Source organism: Hyperolius riggenbachi, chromosome 6 (genome assembly GCF_040937935.1).
Source record: "Hyperolius riggenbachi isolate aHypRig1 chromosome 6, aHypRig1.pri, whole genome shotgun sequence".
Taxonomy (NCBI): Eukaryota; Metazoa; Chordata; class Amphibia; order Anura; family Hyperoliidae; genus Hyperolius; species Hyperolius riggenbachi.
In genome coordinates, this window is record NC_090651.1 from 351,691,564 (window position 1) to 351,701,570 (window position 10,007).

Genomic DNA, 10,007 nt, shown 5'->3' on the forward strand with positions numbered 1-10,007 from the left:
TCAAATGCCTGGTGTGCAGAAAACGCATGCAGAAAAACGAATAGACAAGTGTGACCAGAGATGGATTAAGATGTAATAGGGCCCTAGGCAAGAGAGTAGATTTGGGACCCCCTTGTGGACTTTTTGGTAAGCTTAAGTGGAGAGAGGTCAGAGAGGGTGGCAGGTGGGCCCCTTGACACAGACTAGGCCCCAAGCACCTGCCTAGGTTGCCTGGTGGATGATCCTGCTCTCTGTGTGACCCCTGCTTCAAGGAAAGATAAATTGTGAGTTAACCTCCCTGGTGGTATGATTATTTCCAGATTTTAGGGTCTTTTCAGCTTGCTTCAGACTCTAAAATCAGGAAAAAAAATCATGCTGCCTGAAAGCCAGCAGCAGCCCCAGCACTTACTCACCCACACAATGTACTGCAGGGAAAACTGCTCCTCAGGTATACAAAACCTGGCTACAGGCTGGTGCCAAGTCTCAGGCCGGATTGCTCACACAGCCCTGGAAACGTCCACACAAATAAAGATGGCACACTACTGGTTGCAAATCAATTGCTGTGTGTCTCACTCACCCCTGGGCTCCAGCGCTGCAATTTTCCCTCTGTCCTCCAGGTGGCGCTGTAACTATGTAGTGAGATCACTGACGGCAATCTCACTAGAGTGATTCAGAGCCTTGGAGGACAGGAAGGAGAACGGCTACCGACGTCTGGATCCCCCAGGAGGTGAGTAAAAATGTCCGCTGCTTGCACTGCTCTGCATAGAGCTCCCGGGGGCTAGGGCTTACCACCAGGGGGTTAATAAGTAAGGTGAGATCATTTAACAGAAAAGATACAGACATACAGAGAAAACTATTGCGCTTTTCTCCTGGCAGACTCAAATCCACTGGGCTGCGCTCTGTAGGCAGTAGCAGCATTAGGGGGTCTTGCCCAAGGTTTCCTTACTGAATAGGTGCTGGCTTACTGAACAGGAAGAGCCCTTAATACACTATACAGCCAATTTAACAGAAAAGATGACTGTATTACTTTACTCTTCAATGGCCTTTTACAAATTTCTAGTAAAAAGGATGGACCCAGATTATGCCCATTACATACCCAGATCATGCAGCTCACTTTTTCCCCATTAGAATATACCCAGATTAGGCTCATTAAATACCTATATCATTTAGCCCACATTTCCCCAATATAGAGGTGCCTGGATTTCACCCACTTAGAACAGATATCATGTATAACATATCCCATAGTGCTGTACAGATACATTATCTGGCACGGATGGGGAGTTGGTTGATGTGCTCTCTGGTTGCTTGAGACTTAATGTTAAAAATAGGCCTAGCTAATGCAGTAGTATACACCACTCTATATACATACCATATAGCTACGCTATAGCAGCATATAGCGAGTGGGAACGCAGAAAATCAGCCGCGTTCCCGGCCTGTCGGCGGCTGTCGCCGAACCTGGAAGTAGCCACCGGCGGGGACAGGACGATCGGAACGGGGCTGCGAGGGCACCATCCAGCTTCAGGGGGCTGAGGGATGCCCCGGGTGAGTAAATGTCATTTTTTTTCCCTTAAGTATTTCTTTAAGTGGTTAAAGCAGAGAGAAATAAGAAAATTGGATACATGGCAGTGACTGCAAGCCAGATAACTAGAGATTAAGGTGTTGGGGGGGTTGGGGGCTCTGGGGCACCTCTTACTCTTATAGCAATCAGTGTGTGACGGCTGGGGTGGGAGGGATGGAGGGGCGCACTTTGGTGTCTCAGCCTTGGGTGCCGGAGGACCTTGTCCTGGCTCTGAGTACATGTATATGTGTGCATATACAGTATATGTGTATGTATATGTACAGTATAAGATGTGCAATTGTCCCAGAGTTTAATGCACTATCACATACTTTTTTCCTGTGTTGCTGTCACTTACACTAGGCAGTAAAAATCTGATTTTGGACTAGATTCTCAGGGTTTTTGTTTTTGCTTTATTAAAAGCGCTTGCTGATCACCAGTTGCTCCGTCCAACTGCCAAAATAGTACAAAATAGTGTACAAGTGAGTAGGGAGGCTGGCCGGCATCCTTATTTAGGTTCTTTTCCATAGAGCGCTAATCTAAAGACTAAAGTAAATACTGAGAATCTCCCATGAGGAGATGGATTAGTCCAAAACCTGTCAGATTTGTACTGCCTACTGTAAGCAATAGTGACATAGAAGAAAATTAATTTATAGCGCATTTTATCCTGGAAGAAAGGTACTTATAAATATCTGTTTTAAATTATACAATTTGTCACTGTGGTGGTCCTTAAAGTGAACCAGAGATGAAGCACCCTCATGTATTTTACCATATATATCAGTGGGAACATTAGAGAAAACACCTACCCTGCTCTCTGTTTCATCCTTCACTGCTCAGCCTGCTTCTTATCCGCCCTGATAAAATCCCTGACTGAGCATTCAGTCTGGCTTTGCTCAGGAATCATTATAGCTGAGTCATTATAGCAAAGCCAGACTGAATGCTCAGTCAGGGATTTTGTCAAATATCTGTTGCTTTCCCACCTCCCAAATTCGGACCGCAACACCATTTTATGTGGCCCTCAAGAGCTTCAAATCTGCATGATTTTAAAGAGTAAAAGAGATGATGAAATGACTCCTTTCTGTACACGTGTGATTGTATTGGTGCTCTTTGACATTTCCATGGAGATGGCAGGCCATTTATATGGCAGGTAGATGTATGTACCCGCATGCCATTGTTTGCCTTGTACACATGTGCACCATTTTTTATCTTTTTTTTTTTACTAACTTTCTGGAAAAGGGACAATACATGTGAGTGACAGCGCCCATTCTTACATTTTTTTAGTTATATCTGTATATACAAGCAACCTCCACATCTCCCATTCTGATTTGTTGCATAGGTCTACTTTTTGCAGACATTCCCAATACGCATTTAAAAGCATGTTGTCTTTGCTGTTCTCACCCATACTGCCAATAGCTGCAAGCAAGCATTTTTTTAAAGTGAGACAGTTGTTAGCAGTTTGGAGCTGCCACCCCACCCCTCCACTCCAACCCCATCCACCGGTCTGGGTATCCAACAATACATATGTACCGTATTTTTCGGATTATAAGACCTTCCGGACAATAAGATGCACCTAGGTTTAGAGGCCAGAAATCAGGGGAAAAATACTATACCTGGTGTGTCTATAGTGCACGGGCATCTTATGGATCTCTTCCCCCTAATCTGTCTCTAATCTACTCTGCCCAGCTACACTACACTAACCCCTCCTGGCCCCACCAGTTACACTACACTTCATACAACACTACACTAACCCCTGCTGGCCCACCAGCCATGCTACACAACACTGCACTATACAGTATCCAAACACTACACTAACACAACACTACACTTAGGGGCGTCGCTAGCCCTGTTTTAGGGGGGCACGTGCCCCCAATCTGTCTTGGGGTGCCACGGATCTCCGCCCGGCCGCCCCCTCTGTCAAGACTCAGCGGCTCCCTCCAGCCGCCGCGTCACTGACAGTCTCAGACCTCAGGATCAGGCGGCGAGCCGGCGACCAATCGTGCGGGCGCTAGGACCCAGCGCCTGCACTGATATGCGGAAGTGACATCACTTCCGCATATCGAGCGGGTGCGTCCAGCGCCCGCTCGTACATCTGGTCGGGTCGCCGCTGATCCTGAGGTCTGCTGAGAGGTGGGGGGGGAGCGGCGGCGACTAGAGGGGGGGCCTCCCTGTCACTCACTCACTCACTCCCTAAAGGGGCTCCCTGGCACGCACTCACTCCCTAAAGGGGCTCCCTGTCACTCACTCACTCCCTAAAGGGACTCCCCTGGCACTCACTCACTCCCTAAAGGGGCTCCCTGGCACTCACTCACTCCCTGTCACTCACTCACTCCCTAAAGGGGCTCCCTGGCACTCACTCACTCCCTAAAGGGGCTCCCTGGCACTCACTCACTCCCTAAAGGGGCTCCCTGGCACGCACCCACTCCCTAAAGGGGCTCCCTGGCACGCACTCACTCCCTAAAGGGGCTCCCTGGCACGCACTCACTCCCTAAAGGGGCTCCCTGTCACTCACTCACTGCCTAAAGGGGCTCCCTGTCACTCACTCACTCCCTAAAGGGGCTCCCTGTCACTCACTCACTCCCTAAAGGGGCTCCCCTGGCACTCACTCACTCCCTAAAGGGGCTTCCTGGCACTCACTCACTCCCTAAAGGGGCTCCCTGGCACGCACTCACTCCCTAAAGGGGCTCCCTGGCACGCACTCACTCCCTAAAGGGGCTCCCTGGCACTCATTCACTCCCTAAAGGGGCTCCCTGGCACTCATTCACTCCCTAAAGGGGCTCCCTGGCACGCACTCACTCCCTAAAGGGGCTCCCTGGCACGCACTCACTCCCTAAAGGGGCTCCCTGGCACGCACTCACTCCCTAAAGGGGCTCCCTGGCACGCACTCACTCCCTAAAGGGGCTCCTTGTCACTCACTCACTGCCTAAAGGGGCTCCCTGTCACTCACTCACTCCCTAAAGGGCCTCCCTGTCACTCAATCACTCCCTAAAGGGGCTCCCTGGCACGCACTCACTCCCTAAAGGGCCTCTCTGTCACTCACTCACTCCCTAAAGGGGCTCCCTGGCACGCACTCACTCACTAAAGGGGCTCTCTGGCACTCACTCACTCCCTAAAGGGCCTCCCTGTCACTCACTCACTCCCTAAAGGGGCTCCCTGTCACTCACTCACTGCCTAAAGGGGCTCCCTGTCACTCACTCACTACCTAAAGGTGCTCCCTGTCACTCACTATCGGGGTCCCTGTCACTCACTACCTAACTGGAGGCGCCTGTCACTCACTAGCTAACCTGGGGGTCCCTTTCACTCACTACCTAACTTGGGGGGCTACCATATTAAGGGGGCATTCTGCCTATTTATGTGAAATGCTGTCTATTTATGTGCCTCATGACTGCTGAATTTGTCTTGTTGGGGGCCTCATGATTGCTGAATTTGTCTTGTTGGGGGCCTCATGATTGCTGAATTTGTGTTGTTGGGGGCCTCATGATTGCTGAATTTGTCTTGTTGGGGGCCTCATGATTTGTTGGAGGCCTCATGATTGCTGAATTTGTCTTGTTGGGGGCCTCATGATTTGTTGGGGGCCTCATGATTGCTGAATATGTCTTGTTGGGGGTCACATGATTGCTAACTGCGAGACTATGGGAAAAGCTGAATCCTTATCATATGAGACAATAGCATTAAACCTACTTTTTTAGCGTTTTAAAACAGAAAATAAAACTGGGAGGTTCTAAAAAATTGAATACATTTTTCAGGAGTAGGATGGATGAAATTGTTTATCTTCACAGTTTATTTTCAACTTGGATTTTCCATAATGTTCATGTATGAGTTAAAACGTTTGTACAGTATTTAGTTTAAATTGCTGTTGCCACTTTGCGATAGATAAGTGACTTTTGGGTTGCAGTTTGGGCACTCAGCCTCCAAAAGGTTCGCCACCACTGTCCTAATCTGATGTCCCACCATTGCTAGGTTCATGTAAATTTGTCTCCACCCGTTACCACACCTATATTCTGGTCCATGGCCCACCAATTTTTTGGTGTGGCGCGATAATCACGCCGCACAACGTGATCGTCATATTTTTGGCACGCTAGCTGCAGTGTGCTGAATTCTGCTGCCTACAGTATGTACAGTATATGCTGTTCTCTAGTGCCTGCACTGTGTGCTGATTTACCTCCAGTGTGTACAGTGTAAGGTGTTACTCTGTGCCTTTATTGATTGTAAACCAGCTGTATTGTATGCTGATCCCTGCTACTTTCAGTATGTACAGTATTAGCTGTAAAGCCTGGTACACACATACAATTTTGATTAGCCAATTTTAGCTCTGTTCATAAAATTCATTGTCTGTTGGCCCACTTACTGCACGGGGGTGGGAAAATTGGGGGTCAGTGATTGACCAATCAAAATTGTATGTGCGTATACATCTTTGATCTATGCCTATACTGATTGTAAATGATCTAAATAAAGGACAGGGGGCTCCGTCCAATATTTCGATGGGCAGGCCCGTTATCCGTAGCTTACACCGCTGCTAAGTTCATGCGCGCGCCGCATGTACCTCCCCGCCTGGTGCCCACAGGTGCCACTGATCTCCAAGGACCCTAGAAACGCCCCTGACTACACTAACACTACACAACACTACACTAACACAACACTACACTAACACTACACAAACAATGAACTAATACCACACTACACTTCACTACACTGACACTTCCATACTGCACCTGATCCTGCCACTGCGCTCCTCTTCCCCCTCTCTGGTGGTCTTCAGTTCAGTAAACAGGCTCCTCTTCTCCTCCTGTGGCCGCCTCAGCTTCTCCGGGTCCTCCATGCTTCCTCCTGCCACCGCCGCACTCCACTTCCCCTCTCTGGTGGTCTTCAACAGGCACCTCTTCTGCAGCCAGCAGGACACTGTTCCCGGTTCAGCTTCTCTGTCTCCTCTGCCCACTGGGTCCTTCGTCTCCTCCATGCTTCTGGGCTTCCATCTTCTGTCGCAAAGTGGTTACATGCGCCGCTGTGGTTACAGTAATGACACTGCGAAGTGGAGTGTGGCAGCGAAAGGAAGCATGAAATACTTGACGAAGCTGAGGCACCTGCAAGAGGAGAAAAGGAGCCTGTTGACTACACTGAAGACCACCAGAGAGGGGGAAGAGGAGCACGGCACTGGATGGATAAGTCCTCCCTGCGCACTCTGCATCTATTTACCATATCTTCGGACTATAAGCTGCACCCACTTTTCCCCAAGTTTAGGGAAGAAAATGTGATTCTTATTGTCCTAAAAATATGATAGCTTCCGGTTTGCTGTAAGGGGCCACATTCTGGTTTTGCACCTGACATTTTTAGGTTGCCCTTCAGACTCCCCCCTCCCCCTCATTAAATTTTAATGAACAACGTGGCCCACAACTCAGACCATGTTTTAGATATTGCCCCCCTATGTGATTGTGTTTGACACCCCTGGTTTAGCGGCTTTGGGGGAGAGGGGAGGGCAGGATGTACAATCTACATATACAGATTACAGATTGTCTCAGCAGAAGGTTTATGTTGTGTCTATAGAAAGCTTTCCTCCATCCATAATCTCTGTCATTTACTGACTGTGATATTCTCTTCTCACCCCAATAGGAACAAGTGGATGTCGGCCACACTGGATCCCAGACCGCATCTCCAGCGACCTGATGCGGCTCCAGTTTCTGCGGAAGCTCGGCTCTGGGATTTATGGAAAAGTAAGTGGAAACACTTCATTAGCATGTATACACTATACAGCAATGTCCCTGTTAACAGGGGGCTTTGCTTTTTTGAGGTTTTGAGGCTAAAGGCTTATCAAGCTTCCAGCGATGTCTAGCAGCCTTTGCGCATCACCTAGTGGGCTCCTAGCAGCTTCCGACCTCCGGGCATGCAAGTTGGCGTGTCAAGTGACCCGATCCGGCCAGGTCAGCTGACATGCCGGCTTACTTGTGCAGGGGAAGACGGAAAGCCGCTAGCAGCCCGCTAGGTGACGCGGAAAGGCTGCTAGACATCACTGGAGTCTCAGTAAGTATTTGGGGGGAGGTTTGTGCTATTTTAGCTGGTTGCTCAAGAAAACGGCAAGCACATGTATCCAACATCAGGCGTTCCCCACCGGTGCCAGATGTTAGGGACTGTGCTGTATACAGTATATTATTTACATACACACATCTGAAATGTCACACAGAGTTCCTGTCTTATAAATTATGAAAACACCTTACATAGACCTCTCTCAGCACTCCACTGATGCCTTACCGTTGTGCAACCTGGGCAACTGCCCAGTGCCACCTAGCCTGCTGCCAAACCCGCGATTAGCAGCAAATGTAGGCTCATGGAGGAAATATCAGTAATGAGAGGAAATTTGGGCAATATTGGGCATTGGGTTTGGGACCACCCGCAATGTAAAATACGGCTATTTCAATGGGTGACAATAGCAGCGCCCCAAAATTTGCATTTTGGCTATGTTTTGGGAGTGTATTGGTAGGGGGTTATGGTTAACCAAGGGGAGGGTTTAAGATTAGCTTGGGGGGGGGGGGTTAAAGTTAGAAGCAAGGGGAAAACCCTTCACCCCAGCCACAAAGACAGTGCTGGAACCAGGCGACTTGACCCAGGAAAGCAGAAAAGAAATATTATCTAGATAGAATATATAATATCTTGTCACTTATTTGTCCCTCAGAGGGGATCACAATCTAATTCTACCACAGTCGTATGTCTATGTATGTAGTGTATGTATCATAGTCTAGGGCCAATTTGGGGTGAAGCCAATTAAATTATCTGTATGTTTTTGGGATGTGGGAGGAAACTGGTGTACCCAGAGGAAACCCATGCAGACACATGGAGAACATACAACTCATTGGAGATGTTAACCTGGCTGGGATTTGAACCGGGGACCCAGCGTTGCAAGGCGAGAGCGCTAACTGCAACGCCACCGTGCTGGCGTACAGTGTGTACATATGTACAGTGTGTGTGTATATAGTGTGCATGTATGTGGGTGTACAGCGTGTGTGTATGTGTGTGTTTTAGGGCTCATTTCCACTAGGTGCCACGTCCCTTTCCTAAGCCGAATCGCTTAAAAGGAACCTGAGATTGGATATTTGTGTGTATTTATACTTACCTGGGCTTCCTCCAGCCCCATAAGGTGTGTGGGTTCCCTCGCTTTCCTTCCGTCTGCTCTGTTCACTTAATATGCCTCCTGGTAGTTTGGCTGGCCACGCTCTTCTGTGCATGCGCAGCCTGGCCGTGCACCTCCCCCGTCCTCCCGAAGCCAGCAGTATTCTGTGCCTGTGCAGTACTACAGCGCATGTGTGGAAGCGCATGACTGGCCAGATTACCGGGAGTGATATGAAGTGAACGGAGCGGCTTGAGATTATCATCATTTATTTCCTAAGAAAAGGAAGTGTCATTTAAGTGTGTGGCCTGAGCTGAGGGGCGGAGTTTTGGGCGCCAGAACTTCTGTGCCCATAGGCTCCTGAGCTGTAAATCCGGCCCTGGATGGAGAGGACTAGAGTGGGCTGAATTATAAAACTGTCTTTTGCTTCTGAATTCTTTTTGGTTTTAGTGACTAGGGGTGTGTCTTAAAAGTGTCCCTCTTTCTTATATCAAACGTTGGGAGGTGTGATGACAAATAATATGGCTGATGGGAATATTTGGAGATGCTTGTGTGACCCCAGAAAGCATACCTCCCAACTTTTTGAGATGAGAATGAGGGAAACTTAAGCCACGCCCTGCCACACCCCTTATCACGCCCCCATCACACCCCTAGTCATGCATATCATAAAGATTTCATAAGAAAAATATGTTTTATAATTCAAACCACACTGCTCCTTCCTACCCTGGTTCATTTTCCTTCAAATTAACATTTTACAATTATTAATATATTAATTTAAAGGATGGGAATAAAGTTTAGAGTCAAACACACACATTTTTTTAGTAGAGAAATATATATATTTACATAGAAAGAGGGACAAAGTCCTGAAAGAGGGACAAATGAGGAGGGAAAAGGGACAGAGGGACAGGGCTCCCAAAGAGGGACTGTCCCTCCAAAAGAGGGACAGTTGTGAGCTATGCAGAAAGTGTCACGTATGTCACTATTATCTTAAATCATGCCAGTTTGGTGGCGGCTGGAGCACAAGATGGTAACCTGTGATTTCACCTCCTCCAGGTCCTGCTGGCAGCAGATTCCCGATCAGGCCACCGCATTGCAGTGAAGACCATCCGGAAGCGGAGTCTGCTGAAGATGCCAGAGAAGATCCGTGTGGAGAGAGGACAGTCCTGCAGGTGGCATCTGGGTGCCCTTTCCAGAAGCATCCACACTTCGCATTCCAGACCAAGTCACTGGTCCTCTATAGGCACTGTACACACATCTCTCTCATCATGTCACTTCGGGTATCCTTTAATACTGATGATCCCTAATAAATATGGAGAAATGTCCATATCATAAATATGGCAAGCGGCTGATTTCCTGAGACTTCCTTGTATTCCAACAAAT

The 10,007-nt window shown here is 48.3% G+C and overlaps 1 long non-coding RNA gene across 1 annotated transcript in view; it reads left to right on the top strand.

Moving 5' to 3' along the window:
* Positions 1-10,007, top strand: part of LOC137522987 (uncharacterized) — a 28,682-nt gene extending 18,675 nt beyond the window's left edge. Inside the window, exons 2-3 of the long non-coding RNA XR_011022492.1 lie at positions 7,139-7,239; positions 9,681-10,007. This is a non-coding gene — a long non-coding RNA (uncharacterized lncRNA). The remainder of the gene's footprint in view (positions 1-7,138; positions 7,240-9,680) is intronic.